Source organism: Mus pahari, chromosome 17, assembly GCF_900095145.1.
Source record: "Mus pahari chromosome 17, PAHARI_EIJ_v1.1, whole genome shotgun sequence".
NCBI lineage: Eukaryota > Metazoa > Chordata > Mammalia > Rodentia > Muridae > Mus > Mus pahari.
The window spans coordinates 27,721,316-27,737,070 of record NC_034606.1 but is presented as its reverse complement, the minus strand read 5'-3'; positions in this window follow the sequence as shown (position 1 = coordinate 27,737,070).

Below are 15,755 nucleotides of genomic sequence, written 5' to 3'. Positions count from 1 at the left end.
GTCAGTGTTCTTAATGGCTGAGCCATCTATCTCTCCAGCCCCCACATTTTCTGCTTTTCAAGTTGACTGCTTCTGGTGTTTTGTTACAAGGAAGGAAAAATCAACTGGCACAGACACCCACTTGGGAAAATTGTCAAGAGAACCTAAGCTTTTCTTCGGTTTAACATCTATGACCTGCTTTTCTGTTGTCTACTAACACATCTGAAATTGAATTTTATGGGGAAGCCCAACTTAGCAGCCACATATGCATATAGACTTACTTCATCTTCCCTAGCCCTCCTGAAGTAAATGTCATCTCCTTTCCCCGGTGAGCAAACAAGGCTAACAGAAGCTAAGTGGCTTTCCAAAACTCTTTTGGCGGCATATCAGGTCCATCCCAAGATTCTTTTCTACTCAGCACCCCAAACTTAAGATAGAAACGTCTGGGGCTGGAGAGATGGCTCAGCAGTTAAGAGCACTGACTGCTCTTCCCGATGTCCTGAGTTCAATTCCCAGCAACTACAGGGTGGCTCACAACCATCTGTAATGAGATCTGATGCCCTTTTCTGGGATGTCTGAAGACAGCTATAGTGTAGTCATATACATAAAATAAATAAATAAATCTTAAAATATATATCTACAGTCCCATGGAATGACTCTAAAAAAATCCCAATCATAGAGAAAAGTCATGGCCAACCTCATAAAGACGTCAAGAGTCATCAGCTTCATCTCAGGCAGACCAAACCGCCCTCCTCCATACTGAGCTTCACTGAACTTTACAGTTCTACCAGTAATTTACAGAAAGGCAGCTCCATGGAGGAAGAAGGTCTGCCATTAGACTTGGTGTGACAGAATAAGAAAATAGCAGGGCCGTATGCATGGAGAGCCTTAAACACGTCTGAAAACAGAGCTGGACAAGGTGGGTCATGCTTTGTCATCCTAGCCCTAAGAAAGCTGAAGCAGGAGGATATCAGGAGACTGAGCCCAGCCTGGGCAGCCGCAGCATTGTGCAACATGACATTGCATTTAAAAGATGCCAGAAGCTCTGCCCATGGGGTTGGGGATTTAGCTCAGTGGTAGAGCGCTTGCCTAGCAAGCGCAAGGCCCTGGGTTCGGTCCTCAGCTCTAGAAAAAAAAAAAGACAGAAGCTCTGCCCACTACACGAAGAGAAAAATCCAAAATAACTGTTTTCTATTTCTCAAATTCACAAGAAATATGCTCAAAACCACAAAATGTGACAAAATTGTCTATGTTCATAGACAAGATTGATATCATAAATAAAGCATTATCTAGAAAAACAAAACAAATAAAATATGCCCAAAGACCCAACCCTAGATAAAACAAGCATATGTAAAATATGACATCAACTGAAGGATTTACTTGTTTTGTCTTAAGTTTTTAGATTATGATGCAATAAAACAAAATCAAAATAATACATGAGAGGGACATGAAGAAGCAAGTAAGAAGGCACTCCAGTCCAAAGTGGACCGAACAGGGAAACCAACCCTAGAGTCTGTCCACACTGAGGTTGGTTTGCAGAGCATAGGGGAATCAAGGAGGAACAGGAGGAGCAGATGGAACAGGGGGAGCAGGAGAACAGGAGGAGCAGAGAAAACAGGAGGAGCAGTGGGGGGAGCAGGGAGGAGGGGGGAACAGGAAGGAACAGAGGGAGCAGGGAGGAGCAGGGGGAGCAGGAAGGAGAAGAGGAGTGAGGGGGGCAGAGGGGGAGCAGGGGAAGCAGGAGTAACTCAAGAGTAAAATAACCTAGACTGAGAGGAAGACAACTTGATGGAATAAACAGGCGAAGAAGTCCCCCAGGGATGCATTTCCACAACCCAGCACATACACAAAGTCTCAGATAGTGCAGAGCCATGTGTGCACTCTGTTTACATTCATACCTCATGATAAAGGTTAATGTATACATTCATCAGACATGACGGGAGATTAATAATAACTATACCAGATCTCAGCAACCTCAGTGTGCAATCTTCTTTTCACCTTTGCACCAAAAATAAGCACTTCCCGCCTATCTGTGGCACATCTAAATTGCAACATTATGGTTCTCCTGCAGGGCCATTATTAAGTAAACCAAAGGTTCCTGGCACACAGGCATTGTGATAGGAGAATGGGCCAGGCATCACCCACCCGAACTATGCTGTCCAAACTCCCTGCTTGGCCCAATAGCATCACTTTCTCTAAACATCACTTGCTCCAGAGAAGCACTACGCACTGCTCTGTTGGTTGGGGTTTGCTTTGCTTTGTTTTGTTTTGTTTTGTTTTGTTTTGGGCCATGCCTATTGTTGTACCACAAAGCCTTGAACTTACTATGTGCTAAGCTTTGGACTCCTAATCTTCTAGCCGACACCTCCCAAGAGCTAGGTCAATCAATGTGAGCTACCTTGCCAGCCACTGCATTGGTTCCTTGCTTTTCTGCCTTGTCTGGTTCCCATATATTAGATCTTCCAATCCATGAACCTTCAGGTTTGAAATCAGTAGTCACCAAAATAACCACTAAGACAGCTAAAACTGAGTTGACAGGAAGGATGGCCCAAGTCTACCATGAATGATACCATGTAACCTTTATAAGTCTATGGAGCTGGCACTATTGCCACACTAACTTTGCATATGAATGAATGAACTGTAAACCACAGAACCAATATCACACCGGAGTACTGTCAGAGCCACATCTCAAACCCAGGCAACCTGATGGGGACGTGCCAGATCTGCTATGTAAGGCCGCGCAATGCATACATTGCAAAACTGACATTCTATTCTGGTATCAGTTTCACTGGCCAGCATCCAATAGATATATAATGCATGCCACATATGTAATTCAATTTTTTTTTTTTTTGGTTTTTTTTGTTTGTTTGTTTTTTTGTTTTTCGAGGCAGGGTTTCTCTGTGCAGCCCTGGCTGTCCTGGAACTCACTCTGTAGACCAGGCTGGCCTCGAACTCAGAGATTTGCCTGCCTCTGCCTCCTGAGTGCTGGGATTAAAGGCGTGCGCCAGCACGTCCGGCTGTAATTCGATTTTTTAACAGCTACATTAATATATATATATAAATATATTAATGTCCTGAAACTGTCCTAGAACTCACTCTGTAGACCAGGCTGGCCTCGAACTCAGAAATTCCTACAGTAGGACAGGAAACTGGACTGTTGCTGGAGTCCTGAAAACTCACCAGTATGCAACTTCAGATAAGTGTGAATCTGTGCCATAGAAATAAGGCTCGTGCAATCCTGAGCAGTCCTCCTTGACTAAGGTTTAGTCTTAGTCAAAGGCTCAGGTCACAGGGAGCTACAGCTGTGGTGTCTAAGAGCAATCTGGGATTTCTAGATCAAGATTATAAACATTCCTCTATGGGACCTTGTTCAAGGTCTTGCTATTATAAACAGTCTTTCCTCCACAGAATCTATACTGTATGTATAAAGAAAGAAGGATGTAATTTTCCTATATGGAAATGTGGAATAGGCAGTATGTACAATTATTTCCTGTTGCCTGTAGCCTATGGGAGTTACTGGCATGAGCCTACTCACTCTGCCTAAAGTCCCAGGCAGCACAAAGTCATCTCTTTGTCCTCAAGGACCAGGGCAAAGTTGGCTATGTGTGGTTTACCCGGGAGTCCTTCTAAACTCAAATGTGCCAGAATCTGAATTGGAAGAGAGCAGAATCCAGAGTCACAAAAAAAAAAAAAAAACAAAACGGGGCTATCTCTACAAAAGGCAAAGAGTCCCAAGTCCCAAACCAGCCCTGCTGATGACACTAGCATTTAGTGTCTTTCCACAAAAATGAGGAATGTGCACTGGTAGTTTTGCCAGAGGACAGCTGATAGGATCTGCACACTTTCAATCCAGGCCTGATGTGTGAGCTTACCTCAAAGGGCCCCTCCTTGATTGCACAGCACACCTGCCCCAAGCACCATGATAAAGAAAGAGCCTGATGCCCAGAGGTCCTCTGTGCTGGCGCCGCTAATCTGAGTCCTAGAGCTTCAGAGACAGAGATGGCCTTAAGGCAGGAGAGGAGACCAGTGAAGAGGCACATGACCACAAAGGCTGGCTCTGGTTCTGGCTCTGGCTCAGCTGATGATTTGCCTTGGGAAGTTATATTAGTCCCCTGCCTCCATTTCCCCATCTTTAGTACGGCTGATACTGTGCACACTGACCTGAGTTGATGACTGTGAGGATATGGAGGTCAAAGGGGAAGGTAAGTGGTTGGCTTCATTCTACACTCAAGACTCAGCTTCCTGGATCTGGATTTAAGGACCGGGAAGGCGGAAAGGGAAGTTGACAGTGGGATTGACAGGGCATTCAGTTCTGAATGCACTTCCTTATTCAGCAAAGATAAAGTAAATTCTCTTAACCATCAGCACAGACTCCAGCAAGCATAGCCTAGGACTCAGAGACCAGAAGGATGCCAACTGTCAGTACTCATTGAATGCTTACCTTCTGGGTGGCAATACACACATGCTAAGTGCTTAGAATCCCATTCAACTCACTGCTCAAGGTTGAACTTTCTAGTTTTACAGATGGGGAGAGTAAGCCTGGAGAAGTACAAGTAACCAGACCTGAGTTTGAAGAGGTAGAAGGCACATTCCGAGCAACCCTGGGTTAACTGAAGGAAGACCAGTATCTCACCCATGATGCTCTGCTCTTTTGCCTTCTAACACACGGGGACAAGGAAGGACTTTTGGTTGTCTCTCACCATCAGAAAGCTGCAGGTCTCCAGCCAGAAGCCCAGGTGTGAAAAACCCAGGCTCCAGGCCTGAAAGAATAGCCAAATGAGTAGGGTCTGGGGATAAACTAGGTCCCTCTCTGGAAGGCAGGTAGGTAGCAATTTGGGCCCTGAGTGTGGAATGTCAGGCATGTGGCAGCATAAGAACTGAACAGGTATTTTATGTCCAGGAGACATCCAGAAGGGGCTGGCTTCCTCCCATTCAGCTACAGGTAGGTAGGTGACCAGTTTCTGAGGGGAGCTAACCAAGCTCAGAGCCGAGCAAACGAAGCATCCTGGAAGGAGACACCTCACAGCTGTCCAGCCCCTGAACGAAGCTGAAAACTCAGGAGGGGAAAGTGCCACCCCCCCGACCAGCAGAGAGCAGAGTCCGGTGAACTGTGAATCTGCCTGTAGATTATCTATGAGGACAAACAACTAAACCAGAAAAGTCCCCCTTGCAACTTAGAGAGTCTGTGATTGCAAGAAATCTAGAACAACCTTGGAAAAGCTTTTAGCAGATGATTTCATACACCGGGTATCTATCTATCCAGGGGTAAGTGAGTTGCTCTCAAGGGATCTCTGCCAAGAGCAAGTGAGAGGCTGGACTCTTAAAAGATGCAAAATGGGCCAGCAGCACCCTGGAAAGAGATGCTAGGAAGATGAATGAGATGCACAGGCTTAGTAGCACACACCAGCATGTAAGAGGCTCAAGTCAGGAGAGTCTTGAGTTCATGGCCAGCCTGGACTGCACAGCTGAATAGTACTAGGCATGGTGCAAATACCTGACCCAAAGGCCAGGAGGGTAAAGTCTTAGAGGATAACACAGCCGTGGTGAAGTCCTGGGCCCTGACACCAAGTGAGATGTTTGGTTTCTCACACCAAAATTAACAAAAAGGTAGCCAAGATTATGGAAACTAGAAATGAAGGGCTGAGGATGCCTGTCAAATATTCCCAAGGTCCTGGGTTTGATCCCCACTACCATATAACACCAGAAATGATGGCACATAGCTCTAATTTCAGCATTTAGGAGGGAGAAGGATGTGACACCCTAGAGAAAAAGCAATGATTTTACCCAAGTGATTTTACATTATGGGACAAGACACTCAAGACAGATGGAAGGACAGCCCAGAAAATGGAAAGGAAGTATCAAGAATTATGTATCTGGGAGGGAACTGATATCAAGGAACTTTTATAACACAATAACCACAATAGTAACAAAAGATTCTCAGAAAATATTCAGGTATCCAATGGATACATAAAAAGACACTCATCAGTAGTCATTAGAGAAATGCAATTCAAACCAGAGTGAGACCAGGCAAGTGGTGCAGGAAGATGGCAATGTCAGAGACTAGCCTGGGCTACCAGGTGAGACACTGTCAAAACCATAAATGAATAAGTGATCCTGAAGTAGGGCACTAATACAGCAATGTGTGCTTATCTATCTTCAAAGAAGTATCATTCGCCATCTTTTTTTTTTTTAAAGATTTATTTATTTATTATATGTAAGTACACTGTAGCTGTCTTCAGACACTTCAGAAGAGGGCATCAGATCATGTTACAGATGGTTGTGAGCCACCATGTGGTTGCTGGGATTTGAACTCCGGACCTTCGGAAGAGCAGTCGGGTGCTCTTACCCACTGAGCCATCTCACCAGCCCCATTCGCCATCTTTGAAAGGAGGATGCAGGGGTTGGTGAGATGGCTCAGTGGGCAAGAGCACTGACTGCTCTTCTGAAGGTCCCGAGTTCAATTCCCAGCAACCACACGGTGGCTCACAACCACCCTAAATGAGATCTGACGCCCTCTTCTGGTGCATCTGAAGACAGCTACAGTGTACTTATGTATAATAATAAATAAATCTTTGGGCTTGGAGCGAGAAGGGATTGAGAGAGCAGAGTTGACCAGAGCAAGTGGGCTGAGTGGGCTGGGCAGACTGGAGCGAAGGAGGTTGACCAGAGTGAGCAGAGGTCCTGAATTCAATTCCCAACAACCACATGAAGGCTCACAACCATCTATCTATATAGCCAGTGTACTCATATACATACACACATACATACATACATACATACATACATACATACATACATACATACATCTTGAAAGGAGGACGCAAGCCAAACACACCTCAACAGAAAAATAAAGGACTGTGGTACACATACACAACAAAATACTTGGGCAGTCTCCACAACGAATCAACGAGTCATCAACATGCTACTGGGCGGGTGAGACCACTGAGCACCCTGTGCTAAGCAAACAAAGCCAGTCACTTTCACAGAGATGGTGTAAGACAGCAGCCAGAGTCCTAGACTCCAAGTTGAACAGCAAGTTCCACAGCTGGCAGGGAAGTGAAAGTGCTTAACGGATAGACTTTCAGTCTGAGATAATGAAGAAAGTTCTAGAAATAAGTTAATAGGGAAGGCCGTGCAATGAATGTACTCAAAGTCATGGAATTGTACTCTACAGAAAAGAATGAGCAGAAGAAAAGATAGGGTAGGTGAAGAGGTTAGGCTAACAGGAAACAGACTCTTGCTATGATACCCAAGCTGGCCCTGAGCTCACTTGGTAGCCAAGGCTGGTCTCAACCTCTTCCTGCCTCATTTCCCAAATAGTTTAGCTTTCAGGCTTGTACCACTGGGACTGTGGCCTCTACCATTTGGGACAGTGTTCCGTGTGCATCCGTGTGCATGCAAATGCATAGAGGCCAGAAGAGGGTGTTGGACGCTCCTAAAGCCAGAGGCACTGGCAATTTTAAGATGCCAGATGTGGGTGTTTCCGACGGGACTTTGGTCTTCTCTAAGAACACCAAACATTCTTGATGGCTGAGCTTCCTCCGCAGCCCCAGCTTGTGACTGTGTTAATGACACCGTTTCCTCCTCTTTGCCCTTTCTCTCACTCCACCTTTCTCAGAGACAAAGGCTGGGACCTTCCAGGAATAGTCCAGATTCCTCTTTACTATCCCCCTGGACAATCTCAAATACCTCCGGGTTCATGTCAAGCTCCACTCCCTTTGTGTCCCTATCCAATTTCCTCTTACTACTCACAGGAAGATGGTAAAAAGCTCAATAAAATGGAAGATGATGATGATGATGATGAAAAAAAAAAAAAAACCTGCATCTAATGGCTACTCTCCTCAGGACAGGAGGTTGGTTTTCTTCCTCAAGCAATCCTGCTACAATCTCTTCCTGTCTGTGGAGAGAAATGTGACAGTCATTCTGATCCTCGGGTGAAATCCTCAGTGGCTAAGCAGCCAGCAAGGGAAAGGTCACTTTGGGAAACTCACTCATGATAACCCACGCAACAGGAACAGAGAACTGGCATGTGTTGAGAAAGCAGAGAGGGAAGAGAAATGAACAGGCCTATGTAGAATGCAGGAAGTAGTGGCTTTTCCAGCTCTGCATGGCCTGGAAGTCGAGAGGAAACTGAAGGGAGTGGCTCAATTCTAGGCAGATAACTCTAAAGAAAGATCTGATAGCTCCGTGTCAGGAGGGGCTGGGCCAAAATACCATTCAAGTCCACTGCCACCCAAGTAGGGCATGCCCGCCATGAGTGCTGCTGGCTGAAGGGATTTGGGGATACAGAGAGTCATGGTCCAACAGGAGGAGCTATGTCAACCTAAGGGGGGAACCCTATAGCTTGAAGGCTGCAATCTACTGACCGGAAACAGTTGTTCGTTTGGCCTGTGACTTCCCTTAAAATCTGAGTTGAACATACTTGAGGTCAGGAGAGGGTTTCTTCTATCTCATTTCGTGTGGGATGCAATGGTTAACGTTCATCGTCAGCTTGACAGGATCTAGGAGCACAAGGTGAGCGACTGCTGGCAAGGCCTATGAGGGAGTTTCTAGACTGGATTAGCTGAAATGCAAAGATCTACCCTGAATGTGGACAACACCATTCCTACCGGCTGAATTCTTGGACTTAATAACAAGGAGAAAAGGGGCTGAATACCAGCGTTCGTCTCTCCGCTTCCTGACTACAGATGCAGTGTGACCAGCTGCCTCATGTTCCTGCTACAGTGACATTCCCACAGCAACGGACTGCATCCTCTCAAACGTATCCCCCAAAGCACCCTTCCCCCCCTTTAATGTAATTCCATCAGGTTTTTGACTGAGGCCATGAAAAAGAGTAACTAATACGGTCTCACACTGTACATCCCTAGCTAACCCCGAACTTACGATCTCCCTGCCTCTGCCTCCCTGATGCTACCACGCCCATCAGAAATCAAGATTTTTATATTTTAAAAGCTCCCTCATCTTATCTTTTCCCCTTGGTGTAGTGGGGATGTTAAAGCGTAAACCCAGGTCCTCATGTGCTCCCAGCAAGTGCCGTACTCTGATGCTGTCCCCCAGCCCAGCCTTCTCTTTGAAAGAAAACTCTGCTTCCGCAAGTCTGTTAGCAAGAGTAGGAAGCCAGTCCTGTCAAAGGACAGTAGCTCCTCCTAGAGAAGACTGCCCTCTCAATGTCTCCTATTGTACTGTAAGTTTCAGGCGAAGCTGGGATATTGGCATCTAATTTGCTTGTATTCCTGAGTAGACTTGGAGCCCTGCAGGGCCGTGATGCTTCTGCCATTCACACTAAGGTCAGCACTTCGAAGCTGCTAGGGTTAAAGATTGCGCGCTTCCTGGAGGAGGTGACCTTTACACTGCATCATAAAGCCAAAACAGCAGTTCCCTCAGTGAGGAAGCGGGAAAGGATCAGTTCTTATCCCAGGACCAGACTGGCTAAGGGTTAGGCAACTGTGAGGCATGAAATTCAGAATCATCGGCAGAGATAAAGTTTCTGGAAGAATCCAATCATCCCAATGATTCAAACCTACACTAGCTGACTGCTTCTGCTGCTAATCCAAGCCGGGGGCATCCTCAGGGCAAAAGGACTCAGACTCTAAAGTTCAGCTGGGGAGGGCTAGGATATGAACCATTCATTCAGTAATTCAATAAACACTCACTGTGAGCCTATAGACAGCAGATGCCCAGTAACAAAATGACAAGCCGTTAAAAGCTTTTTAAGTACGTGATTTTAAGTCCAGTTTGCAGCCAGACAGAATGTGCTTCTTCTACTAGGGAAAGGATAGGAAGAGGACAGGGATGCAAGATGTTCCTTCCTGAACTAAAGGAAGCCAAGCTGAGAAGCCAAGTAGGAGGCTTTAGCATCTGTTCCCCAGAGCGTCCATGGACTGTAGTAGCTTCACTAACAAGCCATGGGTGTCCGTCCGCATGCTTCCAGATGCAGTCTTAAACCCCCTCCTTACTATCCGGGTGCGGTACCTCACACCTTTAATCCCACTCAGAAGGCAGAGGAAGAGGCAAGTGGATCTCTGAGTTCAAAGCCAATTTGGTCTACAAAGTGTGTTACAGGACAGCCAGGGTTACAAACAAGCAAGCAAGCAGACAAATGAAAACAAAGCAAAAGAGAAAACAACAACAACAAAAACCTTACAAGATAGCATACATCCATATGGCACAATTACTAAATAAAACACATCTCTCCTTTTTGCACTCACAGACTTTAATTTTATTATTATTTTTTTTTAAATCTGTTCTTCCTTTTAAAAGGAATAAGCACGCGGGGAATGTCTTTCTAACAGAAAAAGCATGTACGGAATGTTCAGAGTCATGATAGGGAAGAAATACAGCCTTCGGCCCCAGAGCCGACTCAGCCAGCTTAGCATCTCCAGAGCCGGAGACCACAGAACAGCACCCAAGGCCTGCAGCCAGCCCCCAACCACTCTCCAGATCCCCTCCCAGTGCACACTTCTAGAAAGCTGTCACCCACAGTGATAGGGCAAGGCAGGCTCCCGGGGAAAGGAGAGCAGCTGAAGGAAACTGGAGGCCCTTCAGGCTGTGTATTCCAGCTATAAACCAGTCTGGCCAGCTAGGACAGTCTGGCCTCGGCCTCAGGGTGGGGGTGGGGGGGTGGGGGGGCTTCTCTGAACTCAAGGCAAGCAGAGTTTATACAGACGAGAGTGGTCTCTTTAAAAGCTCAAGACTGACTGCTAGGATTCCCAACAATCCTGCCCAATTCCAGAGTCCTGACTTCAGTGGGACCCAGCTGTGGAACAAGCGTGATGGAGACAAAGGCTTCTGCTCTCGGCTACAACGATCCCATAAACTCCAGGGGACTTTCCATGCACAGGCCTTTTTTCCTTTTCCTATTTCCTTTTGAAACTGGAAAAAGTCCAATACTCAACCTGAGAGTAACCCATGCTCTCTCTCGGTCACATAAACTAGAATACACAGACGTATCTGGCATAGCATTCTGATCTCACTTCTGCCTTAGTTCAAAATCAGTCACATTCCCTCAGGGCAACATGAGAGCACCTCAGGTGGTATTAAAAGACCCCTGACTACAGTCCAGGCCCATCTCAAACATCACCATCCAGACAGAAGTTCTTTCTGTTTCCAGAATGCATGCAGAATTTGTATTCGTCCCTTCTCCCACGGGCAAACGGTTCTGTCCAAATGTTCTGGCTTCTATTGTTAACTGGCCAATCCATTCTCAACCTAGCAATGAAAAAGGAGCAGAAGACACAGAGGAACATTGGACAGACCCCATACAGGGAACTGTCCCCACCTAGACCTGGCCCTGCCCCCACAGACCTATCCATTTTACCCTAACTGCACAATTCTCTTGGCATCCTGAATAACCCCCAGGTTTCTCCTGCTTTCGGGCCTTCGAATGAGTGGTTCTCTTTGCCTAACAGACACCATTCTGTTTGTTTGTTTGTTTGTTTGTTTGTTTCAAGACAGGGTTTCTCTGTGGAACCCTGGTTGTCCTGGAACTCACTCTGTAGACCAGCTGGCCTCAAATTCAGCAGACACCACTCTTAAAATATGAAGAGTATGAAGAAGTTACAATTAACAGCCATGGCAGCTTGTCATATCTGCTCCCATTTACCCCCCCCTACACACACACACACACATATATTTTCAAAATGTGCACATGGTATATATAGATGTCTATATTCTTATAAATATATATTCATATAAAAATGAGATAGAAGTTTTATCTAGCTCAGGCTGGCCTTGAACTCTCTTAGGCAGCTGAAGCTGAGCTTGAATTCCTGAAGCTCCGATCTCCGCCTCCCAAGTGCTAAGAATCCGAGCGGACACACAAATATCCAGTTTATTTTTATCTACTAAACAGCATTAAAGGTGACACGGTGTTAAGTAAAATAAGGCAGGCACAGGAAGATACCGAATGATCTCACACCTGAGTCAATGTCCTTGAGTTTTGAGAGTAGAATAGTGGTCATCAGAAGCTGGGAGCACAAGGGACAGTGAGGCACAATCAGATGGGAGAAATGTATTCAGTGTGCTGGAACTATAGATAATAACAATGTAAGATTTATTTCAGAAAAGCTAAAAGAAAAGGTTTGCATGTTTTCCTATAGACATGATCAGACTCCAAAGGAGATACACTTACTTAGATTCAAACATGTCTATACACGTTAATACCACATGTTGCTCCATAAATAAAGACAATTTTTATGTCAATTAAAATATACAGCCGGGCGTGGTGGCGCACGCCTTTAATCCCAGCATTTGGGAGACAGAGGCAGGTGGATTTCTAGTCTACAGAGTGACTTCCAGGACAGCAGGGCTATACAGAGAAACCCTGACTTGAAAAAGAAGGTTCATTTGGCTTACAGGTTCCAGACTATCTTCAAGGGAAGCCAGGGAACTTGGAGGAAGCTGGGACCCACGCAGGAAACTAGAACCCCATGGAGACAGATTCAGGGAGGCAGGGACTGAGGCCATGGGGGCAGAGACCGTGGAGGACCACTGATTACTGATGTATTACCTATGTCTTCTTGTTCAGCTATCTGTTTTATACAGACAAGGACCTAGGGGTGATCCTACCAATAGTGGTCTGGGCTCCCCTATATTAATTAATTAACTAATTAATTAATTAGTTAGGAAAATACCCCAGAAATATTTTTATAAGTTAATGGTGAAGACAATTGCTCAATTAAGGTTACGTTTCTCAGGAGACATAGTTTGTATCAAGGTGACAAACTGGAATGTGGCAATGCACACCAATAATTCCAGCACTTGCAAGGCTGAGGCAGGGGGAATTTCTGATCGTTCAAGGCCTACAGAGGAAATTTTGGGGCAGCCAGAGCCATAGAGCAAGATTATGCTTCCTTCAAGTGAAGATACCATATACTTCATACTCAGGGTCTAGATGGGATTGGAGTTGGAACTGACCTGAAATCTTCTTCCCTGAACACAGGTTTCCAAAAGAGGGAAGAACCAAGAGCCCTATCCAGCTATCACACCACTAACCCACAATGACAACCAGCATAGCTCCATAAGCCTAAAGGTGCAATAGTGGCATGCATATCATAACGGTAACCACAGCTCTTCATTTAATTGGACGGAAGGCCTGCTCAACAAGAGGAAACCCATGTCTTGTACTGGAAACCTAGCCAACTACCCAGGGTTAGTAAAGCCATAGATCTTGTAAGAGGACCTATAACTGCTCCACTATAATCCAGTATAATCCCTATATTTGTCCTTATACCTGCAGATAAGTATAGTGCTCAACACCTCCTTTAAGGAAAACTTCTTTTTGCAATACAAAGACCATTGGGGGGGAAAAAAAAAGAAGCCAATCAAAACACAAAGCTATAGAACATCATCCCAAAGTGTACATCTACATTATAGCTCCCTAAGGCTTAGGGGCTCACTGTGGAAGAAGGGATAGGAAGACTGTAGAGTGACCGAAGCAGTGAGTCTTCTGTAAGAATGTGTCCTCCAGAAATGTCAGAAGCTACACGCGCTCTCCAACATGACTGTCTAAACACGAGCTGAACATTCACAAGGACAAAAACAACATGTTAAGAGCATAAAGCCCACAAGGTCCCAACCCTATATAAAAGACTACTAAGAGAGGCTGAGACAGGAGAAATGATCTTCTCTAGGGAAGGACACGCCAACTGCTTATCCAGTACCCAACAGTCAGCCTTGAAAACATACACATCCAAGTCACATGCACAGGCAAGGCAAATTGGTTTTCTCTATTTAGGAACACACACACACACACACATATTCGTACATCCACATTCATATACACATTCACATCCGTGTGTATGTAACAACAAGTAAGAGACCTTTAATTTGGAAGAGAAGCAAGGAGTGATATACAAGAGGGTTTTTAAAGGAAGGAAAGGAACGGGCGAAATGATGTAATTCTAACCTTCAGAAAATTAAAAGAAAAATGTAAAAAAAAAATCTTCCCCAGAAGAAAGCAAGGAAACAAGGAAAGGAGGAGGGGGAGAAAGAAGGGAAGAGAAAGAACACACAAAAAAGAGAGCTCAAGGAGGCTTTGCCACTCAATACCAGCCCCGCCTCTCCCCAGGCTGCCCCGTAGTAACCTTGCTCCAGCCCAGCCCACTTTCGAATCCTTTTCCACGAATCCTGAAGTAGTACTGCTATCGAAACTGGGAATCCTCAAATTTACCTCTGCGTGGGGCTGCACATGTGTTTCCAATTTCATGACACGCAGGCAAGCAAGCCGGTCTGTGATGTGACCTCACACAATCACTAGCTGGGCCCCGGAATCCTGTGTCACACACATAGGCCCACCAATACTTGAGTCAGACTTCCTATTTCCGGCAAATGTTAAGCTGTGAAAGACATCGTTCAGCTGGAGGACAGGCCTCACACAAGGTGGGACATCCATGAAGCACCATGCTCCTCCTCCAGTGCAGGAACTACCAAACCACTCAGGGAAGGGACCGCATGGAAGTTCCTCACATGAATGGCGCCGGGTGACGGGAGCCAATATGAGGAGACCACAGCCTAGGCAGTTCCATTAGCATGACATTGTGAAAAGGGTAACACGGGAACATGTGCTTGTCAAAGCTGGAGCAAAGGAGATTCACAACAAAGATAGGAGAGAGAGTTTTAAGGGTGATGGACGCATCCTAGGTCTTGATGGTGACATGGGACTTAATAGTGCTACAGAGCTATCTACATTTACCGAAACACATCGTAGTATTTAAACACACACACACAAACAGAAAGGATGAATTCTCCTCTTAAAAGCCTCTCTTTAGAAAAATCTGATTTTATGGGTGAAATTCAGAATCTCTTCACATTAGTCATCCTTTTTGCTCACTGCTTTTGAGAATGTTTCAAATCTGTTACTCTGCTGTGGAGGCTGTTTATCTTTTGTTATTGGCTTCGAAGATTGCTGTGTGTGTGTGTTTGTGTGTGTGTGTGTGTGTGTGTGTGTGTGTGTGTGTGTAATATATTGCAGACACCAAGTATCTTCCAAGTCTTAGTTATATTTTACTTTCATTTAGGTATCACTAGCAGGAGGGCTTGGACCATGGCATTCATGTAGAGGTCAGAAGACAAATTAAAATCATCAGTTCTCGCCTTCCACTTTGCACGTCCTGGAGCCAGGGATAAAAGCCAGGTTGTGAGGATTGGCCATCTCCCAAGCCTTTACTCCCTGCAATCCTAGGCGTGCTATTTCTCTTTAATATCTCTTTTTTATCGGGCTCGTCTTCTGTGTTCTGTCTCTCTAGTTAACTTCGAACCTCAGCATCTGACCTCTACCTCAGTTACTCACACAGCACCTCAGAATCAATGTCTTCCCTGGCCATCAGCCCTCCCCGCTTACATCGCATGTTCTTTACAGCAATGTGGCTTGCATGCATTTGCTTCCTCGCTCGTCTCTCTTACATGCAATTAGCACCTTAAGTATCAATACCACTGTGTCTTGGAGCACTCCTGAATAAGCCATACCCAGTCAAGCATTCTGCACACAGCAGGTATCTCTAAACATCAGCTGATGAAGTGAAGGTGAAGAAAAATCTAGGAGCTAGGCATGCCGTGGTACAGGCCTGGGAGGTGTACAATTGGGGAGATCGCAAATGTTTGGCTAGCCTAGAGTTCATAAGGAGCTTGAGGCTAGCCTAGGGTACATTAGAAAATTTTATCTGAAAAAGATAAAGGGCCGGGCAGTGGTGGCGCACGCCTTTAATCCCAGCACTTGGGAGGCAGAGGCAGGTGGATTTCTGAGTTCGAGGCCAGCCTGGTCTAAGGAGTGAGTTCCA